Source organism: Thunnus albacares, chromosome 5 (assembly GCF_914725855.1).
Source record: "Thunnus albacares chromosome 5, fThuAlb1.1, whole genome shotgun sequence".
NCBI classification, from domain to species: Eukaryota; Metazoa; Chordata; class Actinopteri; order Scombriformes; family Scombridae; genus Thunnus; species Thunnus albacares.
In genome coordinates, this window is record NC_058110.1 from 20,766,785 (window position 1) to 20,789,310 (window position 22,526).

Consider the following 22,526-nt stretch of genomic DNA (forward strand, 5'->3'; position numbering starts at 1 on the left):
CAGCCCCTCTGTTAGCCTCTGTTTGCTCTGGAGAGAGCCCTGCACCTCACAACCCTCAGCCCGGGCCCACCCGAAACCTCTTTCTCTATTTCTTCCGAAGCTCTGCTTCTGTCCGCTTCTCTCCAACATCACTGCTTGTCCCTTTTTCTCTGCCTCTGCCTGTATGACTCCTTACTTTTCCTTTTCTTCCTGGACTAATTTCTCCCCGTCTTCACGCTTTGTTCAGTTTTTCTGTTCCTTCCTCAGTGTTTCCAATCCATACCTTCCTTTTTAGCTTTTACTCCACTATTACTCACTGTCCCGTGAGATCAATTTACCTGTGTGTGGCCAAACCTTTTCCTCGCGCAGGACTTCTCTGTATGCTGCTGTTATGGAGTCTTCTCTTCTTCTGTCTTCTCTCCTGTCATTCACTGGCTCTTCATCTCCAGCGCTAAGCCTTCCACAGCTTCTGCTAACTTTCTGCCTCCCGACTCATTTCAAATTCAATTAAACCTCCGGAGATTCAACTAACTTTTAAAAGGATAGGGGCATATCTCTCTGTCTCTTTCATTCACTCTAACTTTATGGGTTCCTCCTTCTCGTTTTCTCTCTTCCCATCAATCCCTGATTCCTCTTTCTCCCCTTTTCTTTCTCTCATTGCGTGCCACATTATTACCTTCAATCGTCCATCTCTCTTTTTTTGTACCTCAGCCTTTACTCCCATCCCCCCCACCCCCCCACCCCTCCTCCTCACCCTCCCTGCAGCTGTCTAAATGGTCAGTGTTGTCCAGGTACATGTTATTCTTGGTGGAGGACAGAAGTAGGGCATGGAGCTGTACTCTGTGGGAACAGGACTTAACAAACCTTTCTGAAGGAGGGGAGTGGATTTCTCCAAAACAAACTTCATCAGTCTTCCACCAATCTTTTCTTAACCCGACCAGAGGTGATATTACCCAACTCATGTCGCAATCCACACCGCTGTATATTCTAGCGTACAAATCACACCACTGTGCTGTAGACGTTCAGCAGATCCAAGGTAAATACAGGTGACTTAGGTTGAGGCCTGTGTATGAAGGGGGCCCGAGTTTACAGAGCCAACCCAGGGCAGGTGTCTGGCTCTGGGCAAAGCAAAAGTATACAAGAGCTTGCTTTGAAACATAACCCACCCTCTCATTGTGTTGCAGTGGTTAGAGCTCTTTGTTTTACTTTCAGTTCATGAAAAGACATTTTGAAGACCGCAAGTTGTCCAATGTGACAGCGTGATGATCCACTGTGCAGCCGTCACCGGCCGCAAACTTGTGATCGTCAAGCAGATTCCTTCTTCCTTTTCTCAACTGTAATTGGTGAATTAAAAATGACTTGTTTGTATGGCCGTAATGAGATTGCGGTGGGTAAATGAGGACGTATGTTTTTGCTTTCAGTCAGAGCCAAGCTGAATAAACACAAACATTGTTACAGTTTAATGGCTGCTAAGTGACTTGGCCCATGATTGATGTGTGACTATAATGCCAGTCAATGGCCTGTATAAAGAGAATTTGAATATATTTTATAGTGTTTAATTCAAATACAATAACATAGAACTGGCCATAAAACTGCACTGAACATGCAAATGCAAAGACTGACAATGAAGATTTAATTATTTATCTAGTTTATAAAATATAGCTTTGTAATTTAGACTAACATGAAAACATGTTTCATCTTAGCGTCAACTTCCCTCTTTCATTGTTAAATTTCTTCCTTAGTGTTTTGGTGTGTGTGTGTGTGTGTGTGTGTGCATGTGTGACTATATGCATGTCTGTGCCACAGTGTGAATCTCTGGGTCGTGTCCCAGCTTGCATCGCTGCACACTAAATCACAGCCAGAGTTTTTAACGTCTTCTCCAGTGTGCCTGGGAGAGTCATTAACACACACTAGAATTACAGAACACTCCTCAGCAGCCATACTTACTCACTATGTGTGTACACATGCCCTCTTCTGTGTATGTGTACTGTATGTTTCTTTGACTCTACCGCTGTATGTTCAGGTGTTGCCAACTGTTAAGAGTTCAAACGTTGCCCAAAACTCACTTCCACTCCCCCCCTATACTAATCACAGCAAACATAAGCATCAAGAGTTTAACATACATTTGACTGCCGTTTAATTTTGTGTTTGACTATCATTTATATAGGATCATATCCATATACTATTATTAGCCTGGACCCTCCAGGGATTACTCCAGAGGTTACCCTCTGGTAAAGGTGGGAGGGCAATAGCCTTGCCTCGGAGCTGACATGGTTATTGAAGCAGCTATCGCACCGTGGGGATCTATCTCACAGGGAGCAGAGAGGAGAAGGAGGTGCAACGTCTTTCACAGTCTGATCCCACAACTGCTGCATATAAGGTCAAACCATCTGTCACTGCACCCATCATACTTAACACACTTTACACCAGCTCTCAATGGCCTTACATTCCTTCTATGGCTGTGCTGTCTGTGTCATATTGCAGGCTACTCTATGGTCATTACTTGCTGATGACCAATGTGTGTTTCTTTGTGTACTCAAACGGCAGGATTCTTCTATTTGTTCACCAGCTAGGAGTGTGCAAGTGGTGCATACGCTGACATCATACCTCAAATATTGACTGTCCTGCACGCTCACAAAACAGAGATATGCGCAGAGACAAGTGTGTGGGTGGAAGAGAGACCAAAAGAGAGGGGATGGTAAAGATAAAGAAGTATTAATATGTCAGCACAATGCTGAAGACCTGAATACAGTCGGACAAGTTCAAGGTTCAGAGGTTGCTGGTGTCACTGGGCATCAAGAACGAGCCATTGAGGAAACCGGTTCAGCACGTCCACCTTATGAAGCGTCTTCAGGGTCATGTGAAGCAACAACAGGTTAAAGAGCAGAATTGTGATTGTGGTCACATAAATCTCATCACCAGTCATAGAAAACCTATTTCTCTATTGTTGAGTTTAGCAGTAGCACTGTTACTGCTCGGGGAGACCTCCTAAAGAGTTAAACAGCCAACTGTACTGAATGTTAAAGGAACAGCTCTTTTGAAAAGTAGTTTGTCAGCTGTGGCCTTTGTGGGATTGATTGCATGTGGCATTTACTTGCAGACATTTGGATAATAGACTGTGAGAGGCTTGACCTGAACAGTCAAGTTTTGACATACTGAGCTGATGCTCCTGTTTGGGGTTAAATTGGAACAGTATGAGCTCCTGAAGGGTTAAGTGATACAGTGCTGGAGCTGTGCAGCCCTAAGGCTGGGCATAGGGCCAGCTCCACTCATAAACATGGAGAGCTTCAAGTGTGTGGTGTGTGTGTGTGTGTGTGCGTGCATTAATGTGCATGTGTCTGTCTGTGCCAGGGACAGCCCAGTGACTCACGGAGTACAACCCTGCCCCCTTGGCAAAAGAAGAGCAAAGTTTTAAAGAGACACGAGCAATCGAAGCGAGAGAGAGAGTGTGTGTGTGTGTGTGTGTGTGTGTGTGTTTGTGTGTGTGTGTGTGTGTGTGTTAGAGAGAGAGTAATGCAGATTGAGGCCCGAAAGGAGGCGCTGTAGAGTGTATGTTTTTCCCTTAGCTCCAAGCTCAGATGGATGATCACACAGTTCTCATATCCTGTGGAAAGATGTCAGTCCTCTGCCACAAGCCCTGCTGGGAAACTAAGGGGCCACTGTGTGTCACACTTAAACACACACACACACACTTGAATATCCATTCACTTCTAGTGGATCTAACCCGAACAACCATGAAGAAATGTATATTAAAAAGCAGGTAGGAACATGTGTATGTAATCTCAGTGTGTCGTCTTACTGTATTAGTAGCAAATTGATTAAAGAGGCGTATCCTGTAAGGTCACTAACAGATGTGCTGTAACACCGACCCCTCGACATGGACACACACACAAACAAAAACACACTCTCTTTACCTCTTCAAACATTCTTTCTCTCTATTTTACAGACTCTGACCACTCTCTTTTTCTTCTACATACACTCACTCAGCCTTTTACTCTCTCTCTCTCTCTCTCTCTGTCTTTCTCTCTCTCTCCTTCTAACACACACCTACACATACTCACACACACACACACACACACATATATACACACTCCTGCAAACAGGCGTGGGGCCAGCTGAGTCACGTCTAAATTGCGTGGAGTGTGATTGCAGCTCACACTTACATAACCCCTGTCTCCACACCACTGTCATTAGAGCAGGTCAGCAGAACAGGCGAAAACAATTCTTTTAAGTACTCTGCAGCCAGGAAAGCCTCGGGACTCACCTTCTCAATGGACTGTGTGTGCGTGTGTGCTTGTGTACACGCAAGCACATACGTGTGTGATTTCTGCTCTGATCTGTGTGTGCTAATGTGTGTGTCTTGTAACTTTTTATCTAAGCATCATAGCACTAGTTATCTGAGCGAGTAATGAGGGAGTTAAGTTTCTCTGCTCCTCTTTGGACAGAGGGAGTCGACATTCTGGCAGCCTTTGGTTTGTGTGTCTTTGTGTGTGTATGTGTGCGTGTGTGTGTGTGTGTGTGTGTGTGTGTGTGTGTGTGTGTGTGTGTGTGGAGAGAGCCTACATTTTGGCAGGATCCAGTTTATACAGATGGAGCAGCTCTCGTTGGATAAACCACAGAAAATTCCTCCCACTGTCCAAGTTAGCACTTCTTAGGGAGAGAATCGTGCACACACCCCCTCCGTCCCCCACTGCAACCTTCCACACCTAGCCTCTCCTCCCTCCCACTGCCCCTTGTGAACCCCTCCAACTCCTCTCCCCCATCTCCCTACACCACATCACCCCATTGGCAGTCCCTGGAGGAAAGTAGAGCAGGCTCAGCTAGTCAAATTTGGATTGGCCAGATCTTTTCTCCCAGCTCTTCCAGACAAGCCAGACCAGAGCAATCAAACGGGAAGCAATTGGTGGACCGCATGGCACAAGGAGTAATACCTCTCCTCTCCTCTCCTCTCCTCTCCTCTCCTCTCCTCTCCTCTCCTCTTCTCTCCTCTCCTCTCCTTTCCTCTCCTCTTCTTTTCTCTCCTCTCCTCTCCTCTCCTCTCGACTCGACTTATGTACCATCCATCAAACACTCCTCTACTTCTAGTAATGATGAGTCTCTCTGAAATCTGGAGAAGTAATTATGTTAACACTTGATCTTCACTACAGAGTGACCAGAATCATGACAAATGTTTTTTCAGTGTAATGACACATCCACTGCTTTTCCATTTAACCTCAGCTACCTCTGAACCAGGCCAACTCCTTACCTCATGCGGCTGATGTCAAGGCTCATTCACTGTGCACAAATGCTGCTGTGAAATGTAATATCATTATTTCCTTTACACTGGATTCAAGGTCCAAATCTGCAGCATGAGTAACTGGTTGCCTTAGTGTTAGTAGGAAATTTGTTTTTTTTTTTTACTCTTCTATTGAATGTAATTCAATAGATTGCCATAAATTACTCCTGAAACTGAAGTGATTTCAGTTTCCCTGCAATAAACATAAAAAGGATTTGATTTAGATACGTCTAAGCTAACAGGCTGTTGAGGTAAACTAATGTCAAGCTAAACAAATGTTTAGTGGAGGAGAGTTTCCACATAACGCATACACACACATGCAGCCAAAAATGATTTCAAGGCAATGCTGCTTTCATGCTTATCACAAATGACCTAATTCCTTGCCAGCAGTGTTTTCACTGAGCTCCAGCATGTGTTTACCAGTGGCAGACTGCCTCCCCATTAAAGCTGCCTTTCCCCCGAGGCCGCGGCACGCATTATTAAGACACAGGATATGGACTCTGACCATGGCGTCCTACCTCTGCCTGTAGCCACATGGTTCCTACCTGTAAACTCTCTTATATACACCCATTTTTCTGTCTGCCTGGCTGCATGCCTGCTTTCTTCTTACTACTGCCTGCTTCTTTCTTTTTCATTTCTTTCTTCTTTTCCTTCTTATTACACGTCTGTCTCTCTTTCTCTCTCTCTCTCTCTCTGTGTGTCTAGGCCAAACGCTATTTTAGTCACTGGAAGTGTGGATCAGTATTTTAGACTGCACATTTGACAAGTTGAGAGAAATGAATGATCGTTACATGACTATGTAGAAAGCGGGGGAGAAAATCTGGGAGTGGGGAGGTGTCTGAATTCACCCAAAAGCGTTCCCTCCATCATACACTAATGAATAGCTGTCATCATTACAGTTATAGTAGGAGGACCTGAGGTTAACCCCCTCACACATCTCGGAGTGACACCAAGTTGATTTTGAGAAAGGTGGGCTGGTGAACTAAGCAATTCAAGAGTTATTAGAAACAATTAATGTAACAAGAAACAAATAGAAGGTGAATAATCAAAGTGGAAAATGGAAACCGTTCCAAAGTAATAGGTGGTGCACAGCTTTAGCATTTGCTGAAACAAGACCAGAGGGACAAAGCATTCAACACCCTGCTGCAATATGCTATCTAGAAAGAGTACTACTTGCCTGATAAGACACTAAAGAAGTGTAATGCACTCATAATGAATGCAGTTAAAGAAATCCCCCACCCCGCCTGGATGCTTTTTCTGGCTCCCCCACCCACCACCCACCTACCCCGAGGCCAAAGCTCCCCAACTCCCCAGAATGGAGTCATTAGCCGGGTGCTAATGGTTTCAGACTTTCTAATTGAATGGGAACCCATTGATCTGTAGGTAGAGAGAAATGGTTCTTTTCATTGCCTCAATATGGGCCTGCGCAGCATTTGTCTCCATTCAAAATTAAAGGCCTTACACATTGGCAATGTAAGGTAGAAGTTGGCGTGCACACACATGGAGGTGCAACATCTGCATGCAAACACATGTGTGTACAGACACAAAAATCACAGAAATCACACACACACACACACACACACACACACACACATATATACATACATATGCATGCATGCGCATTTGCTCTCCTCCGTGTAGCCTTAAGGGCTCCCATTCTGAGACTAGCAGACTTTAATCTGTGTTCACTCTCAGAGTTATCCTGGTGGGAGACTCTGCTCTTCACATCTTTTTAAACACTGCAACAACAAGGGGTTGCCTGGGGCAACTGGGGTCAGGGAGGCAGTTTAGTAGAGATGTCAACTGCCGAGCAGTCTCTGTGCATGTTGGAGGTTGAAGTGCATAGGGCTGAAACCTATTGTGATATTGATAAAGCAAAGTGGGAGATACACCAGTAGTTTATCCTCCATTTACACTAAGTGTACACACGAGTCACTCTCATGTGTTTTTTATCTAATGTTACCGATAACCGCTGTTGTTTGTGTGTGTTGTCCAGTGACTTTGCTCATCTGAGATGACTAGGATGATTCAGATAAACACACAAGAGGAAATGGTAAAATGTCTGAAGTGGCCAATAATCAGCAAAAAGTGTGACTGGTGGTTTGTCATATTTTGCAGTTTAACATTCTCCACAAAGCAGATTGCTGTACTGTATGAATATTAAGTATTTTATTCATGTTTCAATTAACAAAGTAAACTGGACAGTGTGTGAATAGGAATTGAATCAGTACTGTTCCACCAAAAGTAAAAATTAGACTCTTTTAGAGTTACAAAATGCTTAATAAGTGTGTTATTATTATGCAATAGCCATTATTGCAAATAATTGTGCAATAGTGAATGTTATTAATTGTGTTTGTGTGCATTTATATATTTGTGGACATATATTTATTTATACAGTATACAGAGTTCTTGAGCAAAAGTAGACAACGATGATGTTGGTATCGTTTGCACCCATTGAACGTGTATGTGTGTTTGTGTGTTTGTGTTTGTGTGTGTGTGTGTGTGTTTAAGAGACAAAAGCCAGCTGGTTCTGGTTATCAAGCTGGAATTCACTGTAAAAATTACATTTTTTTTTCCTTTTTTTCCCCAGTCCTCTACCCCAAACCGCACATACACACACTCACACAACCCATAATTATCCAGCTCCATTGCCTCTCCATGAGGAGACTCTTACTGTAGCTACTTCTGGAGAATATGTATTTCGCAGTTAGACACAAAAACAAATACAGTAGGCTCACACTCACCCTGATGTCTAACATCAACAGACGTGAGTGGACATTGAACCTTATTCAAAACAGTCTTTCATTTAGATGAAGAGATGACAGCTCTATCTAGATAAAGAAAAAGTTCTACGTCACGAGCCTCAGCGTCAGTCAGATTTAAAAACGGCTCTTATGAGCTGAGTGACATCACGTCTGGGAGGGATCTATAATAACATCTGTCTCACTGCAGATGATCTCTAGATAAGTAGTGTGTGTGTTAGCACGTGTGTGTATAATATCCTGCCGTTCACTGCGTCTGTGTCTGCGTGCATATGTCTCTGTATGTCTTAGTGATTTTGTGCTATATGTTTGTGAGCGTTGAAGGATAACTGAGGTGTCGTGATGTGGCCACTGAGGTGAGTACAGACTCCAGGAAGGAGTCGGTAGCAGAAACACTGGAGGTCTCGTCTAGACTCATAATGAAACTGTGGTTTGGGCTGCAAGGATGAATACAGTGAGTGTGTGTCTTCCAAAAAAATTTGCGTCTGTTCTGATCACAGTCGATCGGTTCTTTCTGCGTCTCTACCATGACATAAAAAAAACAAAAAACGACACGAGGAGTCTGTACTGATGTTGATTATTAGCAACGATTAAACATCATGTGGCTTCTTAAGAGCTTTCAAGGAACCTTCCACATAAGAGGTTCCTCTGTGGCCAACTTTCACCTTTGCCAGCATCTTGCATCTGGTTGCCATTTTGTGCCAGCTGCAACGCTGAAGTTTCCAGAGAGGTAAACCACAGTGGCATAAGGTGGAGAAACAGCAATAGCCCACCCAGGGGTCGATAACCCACAACAGCCCTGTTTGACACGAAGTACTGATAAATACATCTAACCACTGACAACACATGTGTACATTAAACCCCTCTTAGATGGCTATACTGTAAAAGTGGAATTTCATTCAAACAAGACCCGAGTTAAATGTAGTGAGAGCATACATCTGATTAGAGTAGCAGCTGTAAGACGCACATGGTTATATCCCTGTCATTTCCTCCTGCATTTTCCCTGGATCACTTTATTACCCCGCAATAGCCAGAGGCAATACCAGCCTGTGATCCAAGTGTGGGTTTGGGTTTGTGTGTGTGTGTGTGTGTGTGTGTGTGTATGTGTGTTGGCGCAGCATGCCTTCATCTCTCCCCACTCTCCAAAGTCCACTGTCAATAGCCTCCCTGGACTTTGCCACGCCACTTGCACAGGGAGGCAAACATGAGTCTGCGCGTTCCGGATCACCGGGAGAAACACCTTCACTTTGTGTAATAACCACACTGTATGGCACTGAACGAAGGTGAGCAAAGGTGAGTCACATGTGCTGTCAGCCTGGCTGCAGGGGGGATAACATGGGTGACATAAATTGACAAAGGGAGAGGACATACTAAGAGCTTATCACCTTTTACAGTCTGAAGCCAGTCGCATTAAACCAACATGTTGACTGAATGTGAGCCAAGTTGTTCTTCCAATGGAGTGTGCTTTTACAGGCTGCTTCATATAAGAGAGTAACATATGAAGGAGGCTATTAAAAAGCATTTAAAGGACTCTTACAGGGACGTTTCACTGAAGCAAAACTGATTTGATGCATAATGAAATCAAAAAATATAAGCACAAGTTTAACCTCCAGGATTGTCATTGGTTTAACCTTGATTTGATGTTATAGAGTGGCATGAAATAGACTCTTTCAAAGAATAACCACAATATTGACTTGGCCCGTGCAGGACATTCTTGCAGAGGCAGCAACCCTCAGGTCAAAGTAGAGAAGTCTGGAAAAATAAGGAGGACACAGAGAGAGCACAAGAAAGAAACATGGGATATTTGAAAGGTGATGAGAGATACAGAGTGGAATAAGAAAGCAAGAGCTAGAGATGAAGAAGAAGAAGAAAAAGACAGATGACATTAACAGACGGAGCAAAACAGAGATAGAGAGCGGTTGAAGGTGAACTGCAGCACTGGTCTGGCTCCGGGCCTTGCCTCTGTTCTGGAGTCTCTCTCACATCCACAGTGACATGTGGTTTCACGGCCATTACCACACCACATTATAGTGCTATGTGCCATAATGTGAGGCATCCATATGTACTCCACTCTCTGTTGGCTCCATAAAACACACAGGCCCAACTGTTTTAGCTGGTTTCAGTGTGTGCTATTGAATCTAATTTAACTCCTTTTCACCCTCATTTCATTGAGTATAAACCTGAGTCAAATAAAGTCCAAAGTTAGAAAAACAAATACTGTACAGTATGTGTGTTTTTCTATGTTTTTGAATCAAGCAATGAGATTTCATGTTATTCTGAATTGGCATTCTCCTTTTACAGAGGTCACCATCTGCACATTATTTAGTCAGTTATTCAGCGCATAATAAATGTCAAACTTTGAGCACACCATGAAATGACAAATAAAAATCTTTGTTGTGTAAGTGAGCTCTGACCAGCCAAAGAGAACACCAGTCACAATAGAAAAACATTGTTAGATTCTCTATTGTTTTTTTTTTCTCTGTGACTCTCTCTCTCTCTTTCTCTCCCTCTCTCTCTCTCTCTATCTCTCTCTCTCTCTCTCTCTCTCTCTCTGTATGTGTGAGTGTGTGTTTTGTGTGTGTGTGCGTATGTGTGTGTGTCCTGGGTTGAGGAACAGAAGGTCTCTGCAGGGCTTGCCTGTGTGGGTGGACTTTGGGATTCACCGTGAAAACAACCAAAAAGCCAAGGACATTTCCTAAATAGGCGCTCACACCATACAGTACAGGGTCTGGTCACTTGGTCAGAGCTGTATTTGTGTATTTATTCAAGGATATTTGTATGCATGTGTGTGTGACTTTACTAAAACTATGATAGTGTTTTGCATGTGTGCAAACAGTGTCATATGCATGGTCTTGTGGGTGTGTTCTATGTGTTTCGTATACAGCAAACATGTTTGCATGTCTGGCTGTGTCTATCTTTTTTTAATGCATGCAAAGAAAGAAAAGCACCTAACCTCAGCCAGCTTCAGCTTCCTATAAAGGCCTCTGTGTGGGCGTGTAAAAAATCTACTTATCTGTCAGGGCTCAGATGATTATTTTGTCCGTGCAGAGTGGTTGACAATAAGCCTTCACACAGCGCTAGATTGTGTCCTTAGGTCTGATAGTTAGACAGTAGCTGTTGAAACACTCTGCTCCGCAGCCTGAGCTGCAGCCAGATAAGTGGAAGACAAAGACACTATTATATTGTAACACGTGGCCCAGAGACATTACAACTCAACACAATGCCATTCTGCTGCGGGCTGCTGTGGCAGAGGGTCTGGATAAGGTCTAGTTGCAGATCCATGCATGGGCAGTAACTTTGTTTAACTCCAGATTATCTGTCACTGACATCATTGTGTGATTTATGGGGATGTTTTTGAGTTGTGGATTTGTGTTTCTGGTTGCGAGCCCAAGTTTTGGGTGCCGTAACACTGGATACAGACAATCTGATGATAAGGCCATGAGTAATATTATCCTTGGTCCCTTCAGCATGCAATTTTAAGTAGGGTGCATGCCATCCCTCTTTTTTTTGTCCATCCCCTCAACTATTTGTCTTTGGAGAGAGACATGTATTTATTTGGTGTGTTGGACCAGGCAGGCCTCATTCTGGACCTTTTGCTAAACGGTAGCTAGTTTGTTTGGATAGGGCTGATGTCCACCAGATGGCTGGACTCCCTGGACCAGGGTCTTGTGTCGTTTCCATGACAACCCCTCTGGAGCAATGGACAGTAATGGACCTCTTGTACGGCTGTCTCAAGTCAGGCACAGGTCAAAACAATGTCTACACTGTAAATGGTACTGTTGGTTCACTTGGCTGTTCTCTTTTAATGTTTGATTCTCAACTGTTTTAAGTATATCTGTTAAGAAAAAGACAAAGTTGACTTAAGGTGGAAACAGACACCTTTTCACCTTCACCCTCTAGCGTTTCCAAGTGGTACTATTGTTTGTGCTGCTGTCACAAAGCCAACCGGATTGCTTTCCATTGTCCTCAGACCGTAGCTCCATGAAGAAATGATTAACACCACTTTGGAAGTAAGAGAGAAGAAAGAAGCACGTTCACTGAAGAGGTAACTTGAAATTCTCACAATTTTATATTGAATTTGGGAACAGGCAAAAGCTATTGTATTGATGTGCATTTAATAGTAATAACTTAGCCTGAGTAATGTTATTGCTTCACACAAACAAGTAACTACAGCAGGGGTTGGTGTCAGGGTGTTCATTCATTTAGTCTATAATGGAGACATGAAAGCAGACAGAAATTCTTAAGTTATGTGTTGGGAAAAGCGAACTGGGTTGGTAGCACGTTTATGTTTTTACAAAATGAAAGAAACCGTGCAATGGAGATGGTGATAACATATTTTCTGTCCATTCAGCCTGAGAGCCAGCCTGACTGGATATTGATCCAGTATTCTGTGACTGTAGAGCTGATAGCTTAGCTAACTGATTTCTAGAGGGCTTTCTTCCCGTTAGCTACCATAGCTAACGGGAAGAAAGCATTACACTCAATGCAACTAAAATGTAGCATACGCATATATACGTAGTGTGTCATCAGATTTGCCTGTGTAATATTGCACATTTATCATATAGCTATGAGACGGTAGAAAGAGATTGGCAACAAATTATTATGAGATATAACTACCGATAGCTACCGGGGAAAACAAAAGCGCTATCCTCTTCCTCTTTTGATTGCGCATTGGTTGACACACTTCCTTTGTGCGGTAAATCCAGCCTTCATTTTCCCAGGAGATCGTATCTGTTGGCAAACAGAATTGAACAGTGAAAGCATTTATTATTTAACATTTACTTCATAATGATAAGTTAAAGCAAAGAAGTTGTCTATTCCCACTTTAAAGATGTCTATAATTGTCTGGATTATTATCAGAAAATAGCAGTAAATACATTTTATAGAAAGTGTGACATCTTAAAGAAAGAAAAGCATTATGATAGAAGTATCATCTGTCGGGTTTTTGACACAAATGGTGGAAAATGTGAAATGTCACTGGCTAAACCAGTGTGTCTCTGTGACATCAGAGCTCACCTGAGAGGCTGCAGCTCACCTGTCTGTGTGTCTCTGTGCTGCTCAGGCTGCTGCTGATGCAGGATTCTCAGGATAAAATGATGGCTGATAGTCACAAACAAATCAGTTGGATAAGCTGGCTAATTTAGATTATAAATAATGTTCATGTCTTAATGACATATGCAATAATAACTCTGCTCTCGATCCACTCTTTGAAAAGGGAGGGATGGCATTAAATAGTTAATATTCCTCCCACTAATTTAAAAGAAGATTAATGTTTGGATTAAATACAGAACAATTTTATTAGCTAAGCTCAGCCATCATTGACACTTTGGTCCTTCTTTAAAAAAGGACCTGAATTTGCTTTGAGAGGCATTTTCACCCACAGTAATGCCTGAAATTGTTTTGTCCAGTGAAGTTGTTTTCAATTCTATGAGTTTTGAAACGTTGAAACTGTAAATACTAACCGCTTCAGATTCTCCACCGTTCACCGACTCCACTACTGCTGCTGCTGTCAGGCTGCTGCTAGTCAACAATGCGTAACACACAGTTTGAAGTTGAGGGTTGCCAGATAATCAAGTCGAGTATCCCCCACCCATCTTTTCACTCTTTAACATAATAACCTACTTTTTGCAGAAAACACACAAACCTGGCAACTCTGCAGAGGTCCGTTAACATTATGTGGAGTAAAAATAGCAAGATGGTTCTATATTGGTAAAATGTTGGTAGGGACAATTCAGCATCACCTTGACATTGGTAGAGACATGTCCCTACCGTCCATACCCAAGTCTACGCCCATGCCAAGAATAGACCGAAATGACATGATTCAGAGGTAAATGTCTGGCTCTTCCTGGATATGAGCTGAATATGAGCAGAGGGGAAATAGAGGGATAATACTGGTGGTGATCAGGGCTTGGTAGAATGGCCCATGATGGAGAGCTATAAATAGCTTCACTTGGACACTCATCTTGGCTCAAGCCCCATCCTCCTGCACCACCCTCTGCTCTGCTGTCCCACACCTCCATCCTCTCTCCATCCTCTCCCTGTCCTTCCCCAATTCCACCCCCTCCCCGCATGTCTCCATCCCTCCCTCGTTCCCATATAGCACCTGCTCCGACACCTCCTCTGCCAACTGGCTGATGTCATGCTTTGGTACCGGACAGACATCCTCACACTTAATTCTGTCCTACTAAATGGCAGCCAGTGCAGAGACAATCACGCTTACCTACACACACACACACACAGACATACACACCACCTCCTCTGGCATGTGCTAATCTCACGACACTCTGGCCCGGTGTGACCGTTCAAATTCAATCTGAATGTTTAAGAAATGTCCCGGGGTGTTTAGGACCTTGGAAAAGCATTCAGAAATAATCAAACCACCTGCACTTGTCACTAAGGCTGCAAGTATTGATTCAGTTGGTTATTTTTTCTGTTAATGAGTTAATCATTTAGTCTATGAAATGTCAGAAAACGTGACATCTTTAAATGTCTTGTCTTACCTGATCAATAGTCCAAAGATATTCAGTTTCAAAATCTTCACATTTGAGAAGCTGCAACCAACTAATTTTTGGCATTTTTCCTTAAAAAATAAAAAAAATAAATAATTGCCAATTAATTTTTTGTCAATCAACTAATTGTCACAGCTCTACCAAACATTAATTTCACTTTAACTTAACTGCTAAACAGGCTTTTAAGATTTAAGTCAATGTGCATCAGCCACTCAAGAGCTTTTGGATTTCAGGTCTTTGCCTCTTGATCGCAGACATCCTGTGTGACCTCTCATTAGTTGTGTTACTGACCCATGACTTTGTTATTGCCACACAGGGGTCTGTCTCCTCTAAACACACTTTGCATACCCACTGTCTGTCTGCATTTCCTGTCTGCATCATCTCTGCTTCCTGCGTGCTCTTAAACTCTGAAGCCCTCCATCGGGGAACTCGTCACAAGAACCTCTCCACTCCACGTCCACTTCACTCTCTCAGGGATTAAAGCGGAGACTGCCAGACTCGACGTAGACTTTCTCCCTGTGTACACGCTCGTACAAATGCACACACACACACACACACACACACACACATACACACATACAAAGCTGCAGAGCTACAGAGTACCTTCATAAAAGTGCCCACTCTACCCTACTCCATCACGTTCTGCCATTATATTTCTCTGCTCTCCATTGTCACTTTTTTTTTATGTGCTTTTTTTTTTTTTATTTGCTCTCAGGAAAGGCAGCACTGTCGATTTACAGCAAGAAAGGTCCTGGTTGAAATGAGAGGAAAGGAGCTATAGCTCACTTGTAATCTTTTCTCTTTCTAACAATATCTCTCCTGTTTGTCAACCATCATTCCTCTCTCTTTCTCAGTATTCCTCACCTTCTCCCATCACCCATCTCCCTGTCCGCTCTTGTTTCTTACACTCTCACAGTAACTGCACTGACATTTCATACATCTGTGTGTCTCTAGTCTTGTTCTGTTAATATTTACTTACGCTCAGCTGCACAAGAACTAGGCCCCAGTCTTGCAAAGATACACAGACACCCTTCACAGATTTTAGTTTGGTGGAGAACTGGTTGTATTATAACCCCACGCTGATGAAGTGCAAATCCAATAAAAGTTAAGGGTTAAAATGGATATACTATATACTATTATATACTAGATAACTATATTTCAAAGCGTTTTCTCTCTTTTCCAGAAGCACTACATCTCTGTTTGTCTACCAGCTGTGAGGTCATGCGGGCCAGATCATCATGTGTCCTGATGTAATTAACGTATTTATAAGCCAACGGGGAAGGAGCCGAGTGAATGACAGTAAGTGAGGAGCAGAATAAGCCGAAGCCCTCGAGGTTGTGGAACCGCTGAGGCGTTCGTTCCTGGAGCCTGCTAGTAAAACATTTTGACCCCCTCATTATGGCCCATTTAGAGGATCAAGAGTCCCTAAAACAACTTGTCTACATTTCTTTACATGACTTTTGCATGCAGTCATGAGGTCGCAGCTTAGAACCAGGTCTGTCTGGTTGAATCTGGAGCTGGTTGCCACTTCCATCATCTGTCATCCTCACACGGCTGTGACGAGGGCTTGCAACATCAGCTGCGGCTGGGGCTTCGGTTTAGGAGGAGGAACCGTGAATCACAGCACATCTCCCTCCTCTGTCTCGTTCTTTTACTGTCTCTCTCTCTCTCTCTGTGTGTGTGTGTCTCTCTGCCTTTGTCTGTGTCTCTCCAACTCAGAGACATCCACATGCACACATACATATTAACTTGCAGCCAGGCACGCTCTGAAATTCCTTTGAAAACCACAGTCATCACCATTTACCCACCCCACCCTAATAGCCCCTCACAGACTGACTTGTGCATGCACAAACGCACACACACACTTTGTGAAGACCCTGTTTATTTGAAGGAACTGAAAGAAGGCCTTCCTCATCTACTCTCCTGCTCGTTCTTGCAGTGGAAGAAACCTTGTATGCGCGTGAGCGTGTATGTGGGGTACATCTATCGTGAAACTTTTTTTTTTTTTTTTGAGGCACACACTCACCTAAATTCTCCAGCTTCCATACCAAAAGCCCATCCAAGCGCACCAGTTTTGAGCAGTTTGACAAATACAGATGACTTCTCTGGCATATGTGCAATTTTTTGAGCTCCCTTTTCTTGCTACTGATTATATAGCGCATATTAGAATCTGGATGTGTTTATTTATTGCTTGGTAGGTTAACATTGGTGTCATTTATTTATTATTTGATGGGTTTGGCTAGGTTGTCTCTAAGATGTTTTTTAGTTTTCTTCTAGGACTTTATCTTTTATACTTTAATATTTTTACTGGCAATTTTTAGATTTTTATTGGCAATTTTTAGATTTTTATTGGCAATTTTATTCATGATTTTACAACTGCCATATGTTTAATTCTGATGTTGTGACATGTTTTGTGTTTTGTGTTTTCTGTTGTTAGGTTGTAACTCATTGCTTCCTATCTTGGCCAGAACACCCTCAAGCTACAAAAGTTAAGCTCAAGTTATTACAATACCCATGAGCCTCATCTGCCGTTGCTATGGAGGAGAAGACCCGTCAGTGGCGTGAATCAAAGCAGTAGCGAAATCTAAAAGCTTCTTCGTTGCAGTTGGGAACACAACACAGCGCCATAGTTACTGACTTAACCTACAACTGAACCAAAATTTGAAAGTGAATTGATTTAAGCTGCAGATTTGAGCAGATCTGCTGCAGATCTTTAGCTACCGCACGCTGTTAGAGGCAAACATCCCAGAATTTTAAGCTTGGTGATTGGATGTTTCTTGCCTTAAATGCACCTTGGGAGTCGTAGTTAGCTGCTACCTTAAAGTTTTTGTGTACACAGGCTTGTACTTTTGACTTTTTATCAAAGAACCAGATATTTCCTAATGCAGTTGTTATGTTTCGTACTGATGATTTAAGCAGGAGAGTTTCATGCAGGTCGAGCTCCAACTATGAGTCACCTAACATTCGCTATGGGAAAAATGAATTAGATTTTTACTTTTGAAACCAAGGGTGCCTGAAATATCTCCTCCCACTTTGCAACTTTATGGGGCTTTCCTGATTTAATAAATATTTCTTAAATTTGTACTCTTATCAGTTTCATAAACATGTATTTAACCTTATCTATATTTCCTACACTCACACAAATGCAAAACTCTTACATCTCATTCTCTCTCTCTCTCTCTCTCTCTCTCTCTCTCTCTCTCTCTCAGAAACACACACACACACACACTGGTCTAATTCTTCACCTCTTCTAGAGTGATGGGGAATAAATTAACTGTGACTCCTGCACTGTTTAGAGACACAGGACAGACAACATTAGGCTGTGAAGAATAACACAGCAGTTGTATCTGCAGGTATTATTAGTCAGCTCATTTGTTGGTGCTATTTTAGATTTTCTAAAGTGGCTGATGTGCATGCATCCCCGTTTGTTTATTTTTGCACAGTTAAGTTTGCATCAGCAAAGTTCCTTGTAATGATTTACGTAGGCTATACACTGCATACGTCAACAAACAACAGATGAGCTTTTAAGGTACAGCGGGTACATTAATGCAAAAAATAAAAGTACATCATGTCACTGCTGTTGTCCTAAGGTCCTTTAGAACTGGTTAAGGCCAGATTGTTCCAAGCCATCCTCTTCCTGCTGTTTATTTATAATCTAGTCACTCTACTGACCTCTCCTCCAGCTCTCTTTTCCTCTTCTCTCCTTCACTCATCATACTATATTAATGCTTGGTCATTCTTTCCATTAGTTCACACGCTTCTTTCCTGTTCTGGTTCTGACAACGTGACTGCTCGCTCTGTCCTGTCCTGTGAGAGCCGGTTGGAACAAAAGTGCTGAGTGAATCTCTAAATTTTCCACTGAAACTATGATGTGAGGGCCACCAGCACTGAGTTTCGATGTCGTAATATTCGTTAACTGTCCCTTGGTCTCCAAGTGAGTCAGGGTCAGAATGAGGAAGAGGTTAGCAGGAGAGATGAAAAGAAAGACAAATAGAGGCAGCAGACAGGGTCCTCCCTCCTTTCAGTTCCGATAAATGGCAACTTGTGTGTGTCACGCTGCGGGTTGCAGGTTAACCGTTCCTTTGATTCATGACTAAATACATGAACAAAAAGCTTGATACAAGACTATTATAGAGAAATGAGAATTTAACATTTGTTGGGAAGCAAAATATTAAAAGACATAAAAATGGAGGCAAGCTGTAATACCATCTCATCAAGGCAAAGTACATTTTTGTAAAGCCAAGGATAAGATTTGGATTATACCCAAAAATTATACCCCAAAAACTATGAATTTATTTTAAATACTGCTTTGTACCAAATTTTGTCAAAAAAAGTAGATAAAAGTAATTTTTCACACTATCACTTATGTGCAGTTACTATTATGAGTAGTTACTACTACTACTACTACTACTACTACTACTACTACTACTACTACTACTGCTACTACTACTACTACTACTACTACTACTACTACTACTACTACTACCTTGTAGGGATGAAAAGTTCAGTTTCTCACCTGGCAATTCTGTAAGTGTGTACAGGATGTATTTGCATCTGTGTTTGAGTGTGCGTGCAATCGCGTGTGTTTACGTCTGCATGGCAGCATGTTTCGCGCAGTTTAATCTTATCAGATGAAGGATTAGTCTCCTTGACACTCATACATAGCGCAGCACAACTACTTGGAAAAGAGTGTTGGTGTGCATACTGCACTAATATCTGTCATGACATCACCTGTCAGCACCAGAGGGACAGGAAATCTTAGTGCAGTAAATCATTACCTTACATGGTTTCTTATCTTCCATAGCAACTACTGCTAAAATTACACACGGCACATTCAGACTGTAGCAGGGCCTGACTACAGTGTCTACATATCAGATATTAGTTTTTAAAATGATATGCTTTGTTTTAATTATTAAATAAGGATACAGTAGGAGCCTTCAGGAATTAAGATGGTTGAAATATTTGACATCATTTTCATTACAAAATCATTGCATTAAAGTTAGACCTAACATTTTCATGGAATCAAACCCCGTTTTTGATACTGTTTATGGTTGTCATGTTTTCAGCAGTAGCCATTTAATGTGTTAATATTCAGTATTTATCTCTTTATTTTGTAGGTTTAATGGCTGGTGGTGGATGCCTTCACACGCACAGCAGATTCACAAGAAACTATTCATGTATAGTTTCTAAAATTACATACAGTCCAGCCTCATTGTATTGTATCCAGCATTATGTGATTGATAAAAGCCTCCTCCTGCCATGTGCAGCATGAAATCAGATTGTGGTTGTTCATGATGGGAAACGGCCAATTATTGACTTTCTTCTTTATTAAAACAATGTGGGTTTGTTTGACTGCGCTCTAAACAGACGCACCAGTTGCTCCTCTGTTATATTTCTGACAAAGTAGCTGCTCAAGGAGTGTTTACTGCCCCAACAATTCTAGGTCAGGTGTCTCCAAATTAACCAGGACTGACAGGCTGACAAACATAGAAGATAAATGAGATGTTGTGATACCCCTCTTGAAATAACATTTCCTTTCATATATGGAGGTCAGCAAACAACCAGCACCTCTGGATGAACTGGAGCACTAGCATCCTAGACTCTAGCTTAGTCATGATCCAAGGCAGTGCACGTGTACAGTAGCTTTTCCACTGTGTAATGCTTTCGATGTGCTGAATCAAACAGATAATACTAGTCGCGTTTCCAGCTTTCCCCTTTTTTTATGTTATTTTAGAGCTTAACTGAGCCCGAATCATAGTCACGTTGTTTTGGAAAGTTCATCAACAGGATGCAGCCGATGCAGAAGTGAAGAAGGGAGTAGTGTTTCACAACCCTTCAGATTGTTGGAGCTGCTGGGCAACTTCCCATTTGAGCGCAAGACAAATGGGGAGGAGTGTGTTTGGAAAGGCTGCAGAAGAGTCAACTACAGTCTCACAAATACACTGCTGTGTATTTAGATAAAGATCTCTTTCGTAGTCCACTCTTCTTTTCACTAAATCTGTCTTCCCGTTTCTCTTTCTCTCTGTCTCTCTCTCTCTCTCTGTCTTTCTGAGTGTACAGTACAGCAGAGGGTGGGTAGTTACTTTGCGCTCCAACCCTAAAATAACACGACTGGCCCAATTACAGTCTGGGCCTCATTACACAGCCTCACAGAACAGAGGGAGAAATACTAGACCAATCAAAACAAAGAGGGAAAGCGGAGATGTAAGGAAGGACAACATTTTGGATGGCAGGTGTTGATTTAACTTGTCTGTGATGGGAGTGTCCTGGTGGCACAGTGGAGCAAGGTACATGCCATGTCCTGCCCTGGCCTGGCAATGTTATGGGTTCAAACTCTGGTATGTCTTTCTTCTCTGTTCGTTTTTTTTTTTTTTTTTTTTCCCCCATTCCGCCACCGACTTTTATCCAGTAGACAGCAGGAATGCCGCTGTCTGATGTTCATCTCATTACACATTTGAATATTTAGCTCCATGCATGACCCCCAAAAACACTACTCACACACACATAGAAATACAGTACACTCTCCCTTTCGACCCATGGCCTCTAGTGTGGTCAGGGTTGGGTAAGGTTGGGTCCATGCCAGAGAAGCCTGTTTACGTAAGACTCTTCAAAGAGAGCCAGTGAAAGAGCACACTGTACAAGAGAAGGGAAGTGTAAATACCAGACTGGTGTTGGCATAACATATGCTCACAACGTACATCAATTACATTTAGGTTGCACAAAATCTTACAAATCTTTACATACAGACAAACAAAATGAAAAACTCTACCGTCCGTTGCTCATAGGTGCAGCTAAGCTTTCATGGGTAACGACATATTCACATTCAGCGTCTGTCTCTCAAACGCAGTCATGAACCCTAAATTCCTAGAAACCCAGAGTGTTCTGGTGTAGATGTGATGTTGTTTGACTCGCTGTTATGGTTAGGCACTGTATCCCAAATTAGACTTACCCTCCTTTTTTCTCCCTACTGACCACGGCTTGACAGGAAAAGCCTGCCAGTGCTTTCTGTGTGTACATATATATATATGTTTGCATATCTGCATGTTGGGTTATATGTGAACATGCATGAGTGTATTTATACACACACACATACAAGTGTAAACTTTATTGCTGGATATAAGATGAATGTTTTGTGAGTCTTTATCTAATTTTACTTGCAACCATTTTTATAGCTGCAAACGGTGTCATGTGGCGGTGAAAGAGGAGGTTTGACAGCACTGCTGATCAGACAAGACAGGACATGGTTCTCACACTTACTCACACACACACCTGTGTGTCGACCTGCTGACCCCACTTTCAGATAAAGTTGCGATAGAAAAAAGGCGAAAACAGTCAAAGGACTTGCAGAAGAAATAAGATATGAAAAGTGAGCAGGGGGGTGTTGGGTGAAGGGAGAGGGGGCGCTGTGTGTCTGTTTCAGTGCCTGGCACAGCTTGGTCTGGTTATGCTCCAGGCCTCTCTGGGGGAGCCAAGTCTTCTCCCCAGGCGCTGCCAACTCCCTTTGGTGGTGTAGCTACATGTTCAATTATGCTCTGGAGCCTGCCTGTCTTTACCTATGCCTCATAGAAGAAACACTCCTAGCCTGTATGTGTGTCAGTGTTTGTGTGCTGAGAAGGAAAGTAATGAAGAGATCATGATACGGTTTTTAAGAGCAAGAGAATTCATGTGAGATTGGAGCTCATCTCACATCAAAACAATCCTTGATTGCATGGTCCCTGCTGTTTTGTTTCTGTACAAACAATTTTTGCTCCCACAGGACTGTATACATAGATATACTTCAGCCTACAGGCCTCAACTAGGATTTTGATATGCGTGTTACGCTGTAATCCAAGATGTTTCTTTTCTTCATTTCTAGTGTAGAATTTAGGGTCTATGGTTCATGGTGGCCTTCGCCTGATACCCCTCCGTAGCTCTTTGTGCTGTTTTTGTTTGAGATGCTTGTTTTCTTATATTCTTATAGATCTGGGGATCTCTGATTTATGATGGCTTAAGCCCGATCCC

General features: G+C 42.5%; 1 long non-coding RNA gene across 19 annotated transcripts in view; it reads left to right on the top strand.

Annotated features, from left to right (window-relative positions):
* LOC122982521 overlaps positions 1-22,526 on the top strand; it is a 262,088-nt gene that overhangs the window by 161,916 nt on the left and 77,646 nt on the right. The window contains exons 5-6 of one of the 19 annotated variants that reach the window (XR_006403467.1): positions 11,987-12,061; positions 15,709-15,824. The exons of the other annotated variants lie outside the window; for them this stretch is intronic. This is a non-coding gene — a long non-coding RNA (uncharacterized LOC122982521). The remainder of the gene's footprint in view (positions 1-11,986; positions 12,062-15,708; positions 15,825-22,526) is intronic. 19 annotated transcript variants of the gene reach the window in all.